Source organism: Hippocampus comes, unplaced genomic scaffold (genome assembly GCF_001891065.2).
Source record: "Hippocampus comes isolate QL1 unplaced genomic scaffold, H_comes_QL1_v1.1 scaffold410, whole genome shotgun sequence".
In the NCBI taxonomy this organism is placed as follows: Eukaryota; Metazoa; Chordata; class Actinopteri; order Syngnathiformes; family Syngnathidae; genus Hippocampus; species Hippocampus comes.
In genome coordinates, this window is record NW_017805042.1 from 49,324 (window position 1) to 61,089 (window position 11,766).

The window sequence follows — 11,766 nt, forward strand, 5'->3', positions numbered from 1 at the left end:
ATGTCATCCAAGTGCGGGAACAGGTTGTCCTCTTTTTCCAAGTCGAGAATGTCTCCCGTGCTGGCTTATAGGTGGGAACGAGGACATTGTCGTATGCGCTCACCCGGCTGCCCCTCTGAGCTTTCCGGCACGGGGGCTTAGACAGTGGACGGCAAGACCAGTTGTCATCCAGGTTCTTGCTTTTGGATGGACGTGAGACAGTGAAGTCAGGTGTCAGGCTCTCGATGGACAGTGCTTTGGGGAAAGTACCTGGCTTGTGGTCTTTGGCGACATGAATGAGGAGGTTTTCATGTGAGCGGAACTAGGTCCTCTGTGCATCGGGCCTCTTGCCCTGCAAGGAGAGCTCCATGTCTTCCAGATATTTGCTGCTTCGTTTGCTGGCTGTCCGTGCTCGTGGAGGTGTGGGTTCATGAATTGGGCTCACGTTCATCCTGGAAACGTCGGCGCAGTCGTCTTCAAAGTCGTTGCCGCAGTTGCTGACCTCGGCAGGTAAGGTTTCACCATTGTTCCGTCGTGGTTGTGTTTTTGACCAACAGGTGGCACTGTAAGGGCTCCGCCTGCAGCTGCACACCTGTTGATCATGATGTCATTAGTTGTATAAAAGGCCTCCCGGCATGACCTCTTGGTGTTAGGTCATTGTTCCTGTTATTGTTTGTTCTGTCATGTTTTGGTCACTGTTAGTTTTTAGCTGCAGCTATAGTTTTTGTTTGATACTTTGGATTTATTTTGTTCTTATGACTTGTTTGAGATTTAGTTCTCTCTGTATTTCATGAATACAATTTGTCAAGTTCCCCCTGCTCCTCCCTCCTGCCTGCTTTTTGGTGTCCACCACCACGTTTCGTGACAGAATGACTTGACCCACTACTGGACCCCGCAGGCATAAAGGACTGGTCCCAGTTCCACCCTGTGCCTGGTGGAGCACGTTGCCGGCTGACTCCCTTTCCACTTCACGCAGCGCAGGTCATGCGGCTGCCCCATGTTTTTCATCTCGTCTCGTCAAGCCACATCCACGGGAGGCCGAGCCCTATCTGCGTCCATGTTGAGCAGTGCCACGTCCATGTCAGGCTGTCCCATGTTCCCAGTCTGGTCGAGCCCCGTCTGAGAAAGGCCAAGCCCAGCCATTTGGTGACTGTTTTGGAACTTCTGGGATCAGTCCCTTGAGGGAGGGGTACTGTCATGGTTCTGTTTGTGTACTTTTGTTGGAATTGTAAGGAGTACTTTTGAAGGATTAAAGGGATCGAGCGCTTCTGCGAAATTAAGGTTCAAGTATTTTTGATTGAGTTGTCATATCGAGTACTTTTGAGAATGAAGAAATCTGAACACTTCGATTTAAAACAAAATGTCGGGACAGTTTGATCGAGAAAGCGAATGGTTCGATTTGCGGCAAATCCCAAACCATTATGTACAAGCGTGACTGGGTGACCAAGTCAAGAATGCATGTGATGTGTGCGTGGGACGTTTGCCTGAAAGAGAACAAGAGAGTGAGAGAGAACAGTTGAAAGAGTGGATGTGTAACTGTGAGTGGAGGCTCGCAACCTCATCCGAACAGGAAATTTTGAGTGGCAAAATGGGGATACAAATCAGTAAAAAAGGTCGGACCGCGGATGAGAAGGATCCTGATAAGAAATTAACGTGTATGGACTGGAAGTTCGTAAAGAGCGAATGTCCTTTCAATATAAGACATCTAAATATGTGGGTAATATAATATGATGTTGCTGGCCAGCTAAACACACATAAAATAGTGTACCTGCAGGATTACATAGCGGAGCACGTTGCCGGCTGACACCCTTTCCACTTCACGCAGCGCAGGTCATGTGACTGTCCCATGTTTTTCGTCTCGTCTCTTCAAGCCACATCCACGGGAGGCCTAGCCCCATCCGTGTCCAGGATGAGCCGTGCCACGTCCACGTCAGACTGTCCCATGTTCCCGGTCTGGTGGAGCCCCGTCTTGGTAAGGCCAAGCCCAGCCATTTGGTGACTGTTTTGGGACATCTGGGATCAGTCCCTTGAGGGAGGGGTACTGTCATGGTCCTGTTTGTGTACTTTTTCTTGAAATTGTAACGAGTATTTTTGAAGGACGAAAGGGATTGAGCAAGCACTCAATCCCTGCTAAAGTAAGGTTCAAGTACTTTTGATTGAGTTGTTCTTTCGAGTACTTTTGAGAACAAAGACAATAAAGAGGTTTGAACACTTCGATTTAAAACAAAATGTAGGGGGAGAGTTTGATCGGGAAAGTGAATGGTTTGATATGCGGCAAATACAAAACCATTATGTACGAGTGTTACTGGGTGAACAAGTCAAGAATGCATGTGATGTGTGCGTGGGACGTTTGCCTGAGAGAGAACAAGAGAGTGAGAGAGAACAGTTGAAAGAGTGGATGTGTAACTGTGAGTGGAGGCTCACGACCTCATCCAAACAGGGAATTTTGAGTGGCAAAATGGGGATAAAAATCAGTAAAAAAGGTTGGACCACGGATGAGAAGGTTCCTGATAAGAAATTAACGTGTATGGACTGGAAGCTAATGTCCTTTCAATATAAGACATCTTAATATGTGGATAATATAACGTGATGTTGCTGGCCAGCTAAACACACATAAAATAGTGTACCTGCAGGATTACATCGGGACTGTAAAAGACTATGGGCTTATTTGCCTAATTGTCAGGATATTGAACCTTTCTTTGTGAGCTTCCTGTTGGAAGGGAGTCTTATTTTGAAGCAATTCAGAAAAAGATGATGGCTTATTTGACCGTAAATTGATGGTGTATCGGAGGTTTCGTGGTTTTGCAGATGACGAGATTAAATGTTTGGAGATAGTTAGCCTGGTTGAGAGTGATAGTGAGGTGAATATTTTAGTTTGTAGAGTTGTGTCTGCGATGAGAACGTTTGCTTTCCTCATCTTTGCATGTGTGTAGATAAGCGCGGCCTTTGGCACGATTCATGGCATCGTGTGTGTTTTATCTTCGAGTTTTTGCGGTGTAAGATGTGCAGTTCTCTCGAAAAACTGAGAAGAACCATCCCGGCTGCTCATGGGAGAAATTATGGTCTTGTGTCCTGAAATCATGTAAATTCGTTCAATAACTTTGCTGTCATTGAGTTGTGATGTGCCTTCCCCTCATTATGAAGTTTGATGATAAAAGTTGACGCTTTGAACTCCCAATCATGTTGTCAAACGTACAAGTTCATGTTGGTCTGAGTCACAAGAAATTTGAGATCTCTAGTCAAGTCATGTGTGCGTACATGGGCTGGATTTCTAAATTTAGTTCAACACGAGAGCAGGATCTTCCAGCTTTATCGACATGTGGACAATTTGAAATTGGCTTTGTTCATTTCGAATGGCCGCATATTTGAAGGTCATCAGTGGCATTTTTGAACCACGCCCTCGGTGGTGTTTACCAAGGGTAGCAAAGAAAAAAAAGTCAGAAAAAATGCTCTCCACGCTGACTCGAATGATTCTGTTCGACAATGGATGGATAGACATTGGGTTGATAAGACAGCTGGCAGCCTTGATCAGTGCATGGGGCAAGCTATGCATGCTGAAAGAGTGGTAGAAAAAAAATAAAAATAAAAAATGAGCTGCTGCACACCAACATGACGTTTTTGTCAACTACAGTCAAACCTCGGTTTTCGTCCATAATCCGTTCCAGAAGGCTGTTTGAAAACCGAAATTGTTCGAAAACCGAAACCACGCTCTTTTTAAAATAAAAACGTTTCCTGAACACGTCTGCTCACAATGGAAAGCAACACGAGGAAGCGTCACTTCCTCGTGTAAGTAAGGCGAGAGGAGTCAAATGGTGCATTCAAGTGTACTCAGTTCGTTCGAGAACCAACATTTGTTCATCATCTGAGGCATAAAATACTCTAAATTTTTGGTCAAAAACCGAGATGTTCGAAAACCGAGTTTTAACTGTACTTGACATTTATCTTGCATGGCTACATTGTATTCTCGATCCCATTTAACACTGAAAGAAGCACAGCATTTAACCCTGTTCCATTATGACCACTTCCTGGTGAGTGTTTGATGAATGATGAATGAATTGCCTTTATTGTCATTCCACGTTTGTGCAACGAGATTTCACTTAACAGGCACGCTCTGCACAAGAAACATGAAAACAATGACGAACATGGGATATGTCTTTCCTTGCTCTTACTGTCTCTACAATAAGCCGCTCTCGCACAACTCTAATTGCCCCACGGGGATAAACAAAGTTTTCTGAATCTGAATCTGAATACAGTGCAAAGGGCCTGTCGGTACTCGCTATGTGAAGCGCCCCGAGATCTTAGTTCAGAAGGAAACCACTAGGGAGGAGGAGGGGAAAAAAAACATGCTCGAACTATCTTCTTCTAAGGATAATTAGTGTCTCGGAGAAAAAAAGTACCCCAGCACGTAAAAGGGCGTATGACAGTTACAACAAGTCACAAGACATAACATGTAATGAGGGGGCGGATGCATGGGAAGGGGGGGGGGGGGCGATGCGGCCCGTCCGACCAGCTGCTCAGTGATCAAGCGCTCCGCAGATCAGTTCACGTCGCAGGGAAAGAAGAAATCCGGAACGATGAAGGCGCTTATATAAGGGTGTGTATGCATGCGCGTGTGATTGTCTGGTTGTGTGTGCGTGTCACGCCGCAGCTGCTTCGTCAAGGTCTTCTCATGGAGACAGTCCTGGCTTATCAGTCAATGGCCGAGAAGGAGGGGGTGATGGTCGGGCACTAGCTTCCGTCGGGCAGTAGGTGGAGTACACCCTGAACTGGGTGACAGGCAGACAGAGACGAACAACCATCCATGCTCACACTTGCAGCGAGGGACAATTTTAGAGTGTTCAATCAGCCTGCCATGCATGGTTTTGAAATGTGATTCAAGTGATGAGCTCATCAGCAAGCTCTGTCGAGGCCAAAACAATTGAATCAGGTGTGTTGGAGAAGGGAAGCACCTCAAACAGGTAGGATGTGGCTCTCGAGGAACCGGATCTACGAATCTACCCTTGCCTTAGACCTCGTCTGGTTGCAGGAAAAAAAATATCATGAATTTATTTTTCTATTTTTTTAATTAGGTGAAATTTTTGTCATTGAGGGAGAGTTAACATTGACTTAATTTTCCGTCGCAACTTCAGAGCTCGTCGTTGCCTTACCGCCAAGAAATTATTTTCCAGCATTATTTTCAATCCAAACAGCTGCCGGTTGGCAAATCTTTTATTTTGAAGGTGGTCAACCGGGCTAGCTGTCGGCAGATTTCCGTCATGCAGAGTATTAACAATTGGTGGCTTGATAGCTGTACGGAACTGGGCCGCGTTGAGGGACAGACAACCTTTGACGAAATTCTCCTGAATTTGTCTTCAACGTGCTCAAACCTCCACCCGGGGCGTCCACAATCATCTCGCTGGACTAAAATATCTTTCTTTGAAGCTTCGTGTCCGATTAAAGTCATCTCGGTGGACATTGGTGTTTCTCTAGCTTGCTAGCCGCTAACAAAGAGGCCCTCGTGCTCAACACATGGCTGCACGGAGATGGTAAGCGGAAAGAGTTGTTGCAATTTTCGCACCATGTGCACATGAAGGACGTCAGAATTCGAGGAGGAACTTTGTAAAGAAAAAGAGGACCACAAGGGAAAACGTCAACTGCTGGACGCCATTCGCAGGATGGAGCCAAGAATTCTTCACAGATTAGGTTGGGTCATGCTGTTCGTCTCACTTGTTTCATACTCTTTCTGAGCAGCCTTCATATGCTGTCTTTCTTTTACGCAGTGTGTGTGTGTATATATCAAGTACAAGTTTCTTGTCAAATTCATCCATCCATTTTCCGATCCGCTTCACCCACATGGGAACTAGTTGCCAGCCAATCGCAGGGCACACATAGACAAACAGCCATTCGCGCTCACAGTCACACCTCGAGACAATTTTGAGCAGGGGTCGGGAACCTTTTGACTTAGGGAGCCATGGAAGCAAAATATTTGGAAATGTATTTCAGTGAGAGCCATACAACATAAGCCCCGTTCACACGACAAGATTTACTCCGACGCTGCACCGACTCTAAGCCAGTGGAGCGTTCACACGTGCAAATTTACTTCGACGTAGCGCCGCTCAACAGCCTAGTGCGCATTAAATTTGATCCACCTCAGGGAGGTGGTTTAAAAATTTGCTCCGAAGCAAATGCTCGTTTGCGAAGCAGCACCGAAGCAAATGTGCGCGTGTGAACGCAACTGGCGTAAATTTGCTCCAGAGCAAATGCTCGCTTGCCGGGGAGTGGCCTCGCTACGCGCTGGAAGAGTCCATACGGGTACTTACGCCACGAAGTCGTCCACTTGTTGCTGAAGAAATCGAAGGATACGTTGTTTTCGTTCTCTTGTGTATTTCAGCAATCTTTCTTTTCTCGCTCTCCTGCGGCGTCTGATAATCGACCACATCGTTGATTTCTCCGGAGAAGAAGCCATTTTTGTTACAATCGAAGGAGGGGAAATGGTACTTCCTTTCCCCGCCTTCTTCTTTCTTTACGCATGCGCATGTTTTACTGCGAAACAAAATACTGCCCCGTGTGACCGCAAGTGGAGTTACTTCGGCACTACGTCGGTGCAGCGTCGCTCAGCGGCTTGTACGTGTGAACGCTCCACGAAATTTGTTGCGGTGTAAAATATATCGCATCAAAATACTTCGGTGCAGCGTCGGAGTAAATCTTGCCGTGTGAACAGGGCTTATGTGTCAAACATGTCTTTTGAAATCATGGACAAAAAGTTCAACCTCGGTTTCGTCGGACCGGAACACATTTTCGCATTTGTGTTTGTGATAGTCCAATTGTGTTTTTGTTAAAATTCGAAACCAAAGTTGAGCTTTTTGGCCATAATTGGAAAAGGTGTTTTTTGGAGCGCACAACACAACCAAAACAACACCACACCTATAATCAAGCATTGTGGTGGTGACATAAAGTTATGGGGCTGATTTGTATTTATTTTTTTTTCATAGTTGGAACGTGGGGCCTTCGGCCAGTTACAAGAAATTAAGTGCAGCTCAAAATAGCAAACAGTTTGAGCACCAAATCTTCAGTTTCTGCTCGAGAGAAAAATACGTCAGGAAAAGTCTATTAACCCTTTCAGGGACAGCGGTTACTACTGTGGGCAGCTTACCATGTTATCAGGATGTACAGATCATCATTTTTGGTGCATGAAAGCGTTAAAATGGGTGAATATTGCGCAGGTAAATCAGACACACTGACTTCCATTTAACATGGGTTTGAATGGGACTGGTTAATTGTGACCAGAGCCATATCCCCACTCATAAGAGGGCGTGCACACGTGTGCAACCACATTTAATTGTAGAAAGACACACAGGGAGGTCCCAAATAATCATTTTTGGAAGAGTTCTGTGAATTTGTATGATTCCCTGCTTCGCAACTGATGATTTTGTGGTTAGGCTAAAAGACCAACTTAACTATGATGACGGTTTCTGCTATAAATTGGAAGAACAATACATTTTCCTTTATCGTGCAGCTTCCGTTATGCATCAGCTTTAATGAAGCAGTCACCCCACTTTTGTCTTTTTTTTTTTTCCTGACAAAGCCCAAGGACAACTTTATGTTAACCAGCCTTAAGACTAATGGAAACCAACATTTTCCTGCCATCATCCTCTCCGCTGGTGTTTGCCAGAGGGAGATGACATGCATAGTTTATAAGGCTCTTCACCATCCTTGCATCAACAAATTCCTACTGGAAACGAACAAAGAGAAACATGTTATTTTAGATTCCCAGCAGAAATATCAGGGGTGGAAGTGAGCTTCCAGCTGTTTGTTGAAGAGATCAACTTCCCTCTTCCAGAACGACCAGCCCATCAGTTTCTGGTACCGGAATACAAATGAAATGGAACTATGCATTTCCTTGTTCACTGCGCATGGCAAGAAAATGAAGAACTTTAACATCGTCTTTCTGAACCGCCTAACATCGGGTAGTTACTGCGTTGCAGTGGATGAAAATGGATGAAAAGAATGGCTAAGTCAAGGCAGGGTCACAGTTTAAAAAGAAATAATCCTTGTCGACAAAGATTTTTCCATCTTCTGAGAAGGCTTTACCTGGATTGCACAACAGTGGTTGAGAATGTCCTGAATCTGCGAAAGTCCTGTTTCAATACCGACATCCTTGTACATATGTCAACATAGAATTCAATTTTGAGCATGACAAATTCAAAATATAACCCAAGATTCTTAAAATGCACCTACGTTAATTTACATTTTTTTTTTTGGTCCTTAGCAATGAAGTGTGAATCTGCCTGCAGCTAGCAGCCCATTCACAGCAGGCGATGGGCTAATTAACACTTCTCCCTTTGGGTTTAATTAAAACTCAGTCTCATGCCATTTACAGCTATTGAGGGCCCTCCCTGGAGCAGACGAGCGCAGGTTGAATTAGTCGGGTACTAAAATTTGCAAGACAAGCACTACTATGTGCATCAACGTTGTGTCAGTACTGAAGAAGCACCTTGAGTTTTTTTTTTTCAGCTCGTCAACTCGTCGGTGATTGGGTCTGTGGCATTTTGTCGAGTCACGTGACATTTGTTTGTCGTTTTGGCATAATTTAAATCGTGTAGCTCTCCTGCTGATCCCTGACAGAGGAAGTCTGATACTCTTGCTTGGCTTTTTCTAACTTAATCCCCCCATGTTGACTTTTAACCATGTATCACAGCGGACAACCAAGGTGGCGAGGGATAACTAGACTTTATGAGATAAGGCTATTTACATTCCACCCGTATTACTCGGTGCAGCTGAGAAATTTGTGTCGGGGGAAGATTAGTAAACACAGCGAAGACAGCATCAGCTTGTGGCTCCCAAGAGAAATTAAGACTACTGTTCTCATGAACAAGAGCGAAAAAAGATAGAATGCGGCAAGGTCTTAATAAGAATGCCCCATTTATCTTCAGATTCTCCATTATTTTGAATTAGATCTGTGATGTCAGACTGCCTGATAAGCTACTGTTCCTGTTCTGTTTGAATGAATGTGTTAGTTTGCAGCATAATGACCTTGTCAAGAAGAGTCACAAGTTACGAGGCTGTACAGTGCCCATTATGCATGATCAAGGTCGGGAGGAGGGGAAAAAAAACACCTAGTTAATGGTTATCAATACAGTATTGTCAAACTTTTGATAAAGTTTGGCGTTGTCAGGTTCGAAACAAACCAAATAATGTTTAGGATCCCAGAAATGCAGACACAGACAAAATGTGACAACAAAAATGTTTATTATCAACACAAAACTGACAAAGTCCAAAATAAAAAACGCTGCTCACAAGGATCCGGGAAAAAACAAGGAATTAACAAAGCCGCTTGTAAGAGGCAAGGTAATGAAACACCGAGAAAACAAACGAAATGACAAGAGTCCAATTCATACGACAAAAGAAAAGCAAGATCAAAATGATTAAATAAAAACGATACTTGCAAAAACGTGGAACTAAGAGAACAAGAACGACTATGACGAGAGCGAGACGTCGCGAAAGCAAACACTTGAGCAAGAGCAGCAACCAGGTCAATAATCCGACGAGCTGCAGGCCGCCTCTGTCCTTGAATGATTCGTGAACCAACCAGCGCCGCTGAAACATCCAGGCAGATCATTTTAGAATGCGACAAAAAAGTCTGCCGGATTGCTTCGCCATGGATGAGATCCTTGCTCAACTAAAGATTTTTGTGCACTCTTTCTAGTTCTCAAGGCGGACATTTTTATTGTCGGCTTGCGCAGGTGTATCCAATGAATTGGCTTGCCTTGAAGTTCTATTTTGGACATGGAAGAGTTCTGAGAGGGAAAATGTGCGCTGCAAATGAATTTCTGTGGAAGGAACGCGATCCAAATGAAGTCATTAAGAGTAAAAGTCACCATAATCTCTAAAACATGCCGTGACACGGAAAGAGCCGAATCGACTCGCTGCACACACACGCGCACACATTCCGAAGGTAGCGCTCATTAACACACCTATGCACGCGCGCACACACCGCAGGGGAAAGTGTGTTAAGGTGCTCTTAGGCGTTAGCGGCAGCCAGCGTGACGGTCTGACCACAGCGTGCTTCTTAAGAGGATCCAGTTTAAAGCTGCTAATGTCAGTATGTTTTATATTAGCCATGGATCAAATGACTTCTTCCACTTCTTCTCGCCTGTAGTGACAAAACCACCTGACTGGGATCCCGACGCAGCTTTTTGGGCCTTTGCACGTGTGTGGCAGCTCACTGCTTTGTGTTTTTCGAGTAACTTTGAGAGATGAATCATACCAGTGTTAACGTTGTGTACAATTTGCACAGGTGGTAGCGCATCTAAAGGTCTGGAACTCGACAGTCCATTAAAAATGTTGACGTCCTTACAGTGAGTTGTGCTATGGTGTTACGCTCCGTTGTTATACTACGGCTTCATGCTATGGGGCTGCGCTACGTTGTTACGCTAGGTTGTTCCGCTACGTTGTTACGCTACATTGTTATGCTACGTTGTTACGCTACATTGTCACGCTACGTTGTTACGCTACGTTGTTACGCGACGTTATGCGATGTTTTTATGCTACTATGCTATGCTACAGCATCACGCTATGAGGATGTTGCGCTATGTTTGTTGTGCTACAGTCTTACACGACTGCTTCATGTTACGATCCTCCACTAAGGTGTTACGCTACGTTGTTATGATACGGTGTTATGCTACAACATTTCACAACGGTGTTTAGTTGCGGCGTTATGCTATGATGGCACACCATGAAGTTACGCTACATGACAATGTTATGCTACAACTTTATGCTACGATGTTACACCGCGATGTCACCCCCCCCAAAACAATGTCCCGTTTCGATGACGCGCTACGACATTCCTCTTGCCGCAGTCTCTCGCAGCAACGACTGGCTACGAAGTTCCGCTGCAATGTTCAACTACGTCGCCACATTGGAAGGTCGAGCTGTTGTGAACCAGCTCACAGATTTTCCTAACCGACCATAAAACTGCAACACAGTATTCAATGTCTTTTTTTTTTTCTGTCTCCCTCTCTCTCTCTCTCTCTCTCTCTCGCTAACGATGGAACATAGCCGCCCGCTCGGTGTGTTTGGTCTGCAGCCTAATGGCCTCATTGAGAGATTAGTGGCCAAAGATTCTTGTGGAAGTCTCAGATTCAGAATCACGTGTGATGATGAGATGAACAGTTATCTCTGAAATTTTCCACTCCCATTGAATCAGGCTTCATCAGGCAAATTGTATTTCATCTACCTTCTCATTTCGATGCTGAAGTTTTCTTTGAGTGCTTTGAAGAGTATTTTCTGTTGTTGTTGTCATGAATTCCAAAATTATCATTGTTAATTATGTCATACAGTAATACTTAAGGATTTTGCATTATATAAAATAATCCCCGTCTCACCCCTCGGGTGGTGTCCGTCCCCCATTCAGCTCAGGTCCTCTACCAGAGGCCAGGAAGCTTGAGAGTTCTGCACAGTATCCTCGCTGTTCCCAGCACTGCACATTTCTGGACTGAGATGTCCGATGTAGTTCCCGGGGTCTGTTGCAACCACTCATCTAGTTTGGGGGTCACTGCCCCGAGTGCGCCGACCACTCCTGGCACGACTGTCACCTTTACCTTCCTGGCTCTCTCCAGCGCCTCTCTGAGCCCTTGGTATTTCTCGAGTTTCTTGTGTTCCTTCTTTCTGATGTTTCCATCACTTGGGACTGCTACATCCATAACAACGGTTTTCCTCTGCCCTTTATCTATGATCTCAATATCCGGTTGGTTCACCATTACCATCTTGTCACTCCGGATCTGGAAATCCCACAGGATCATCTTCGCT

At 44.9% G+C, this 11,766-nt stretch overlaps 1 long non-coding RNA gene across 1 annotated transcript; it reads right to left on the reverse strand.

Moving 5' to 3' along the window:
* Nucleotides 1–4,299: 4,299 nt before the first annotated feature.
* On the reverse strand, nucleotides 4,300–7,461 carry LOC109512590 (uncharacterized). The gene is made up of 3 exons (XR_002167558.1): nucleotides 7,451–7,461; nucleotides 6,511–6,516; nucleotides 4,300–4,664 (listed from the first exon to the last, which is right to left on the reverse strand). It is a non-coding gene; the product is annotated as an uncharacterized LOC109512590 (long non-coding RNA).
* Between the last annotated feature and the right edge of the window lie 4,305 nt (nucleotides 7,462–11,766).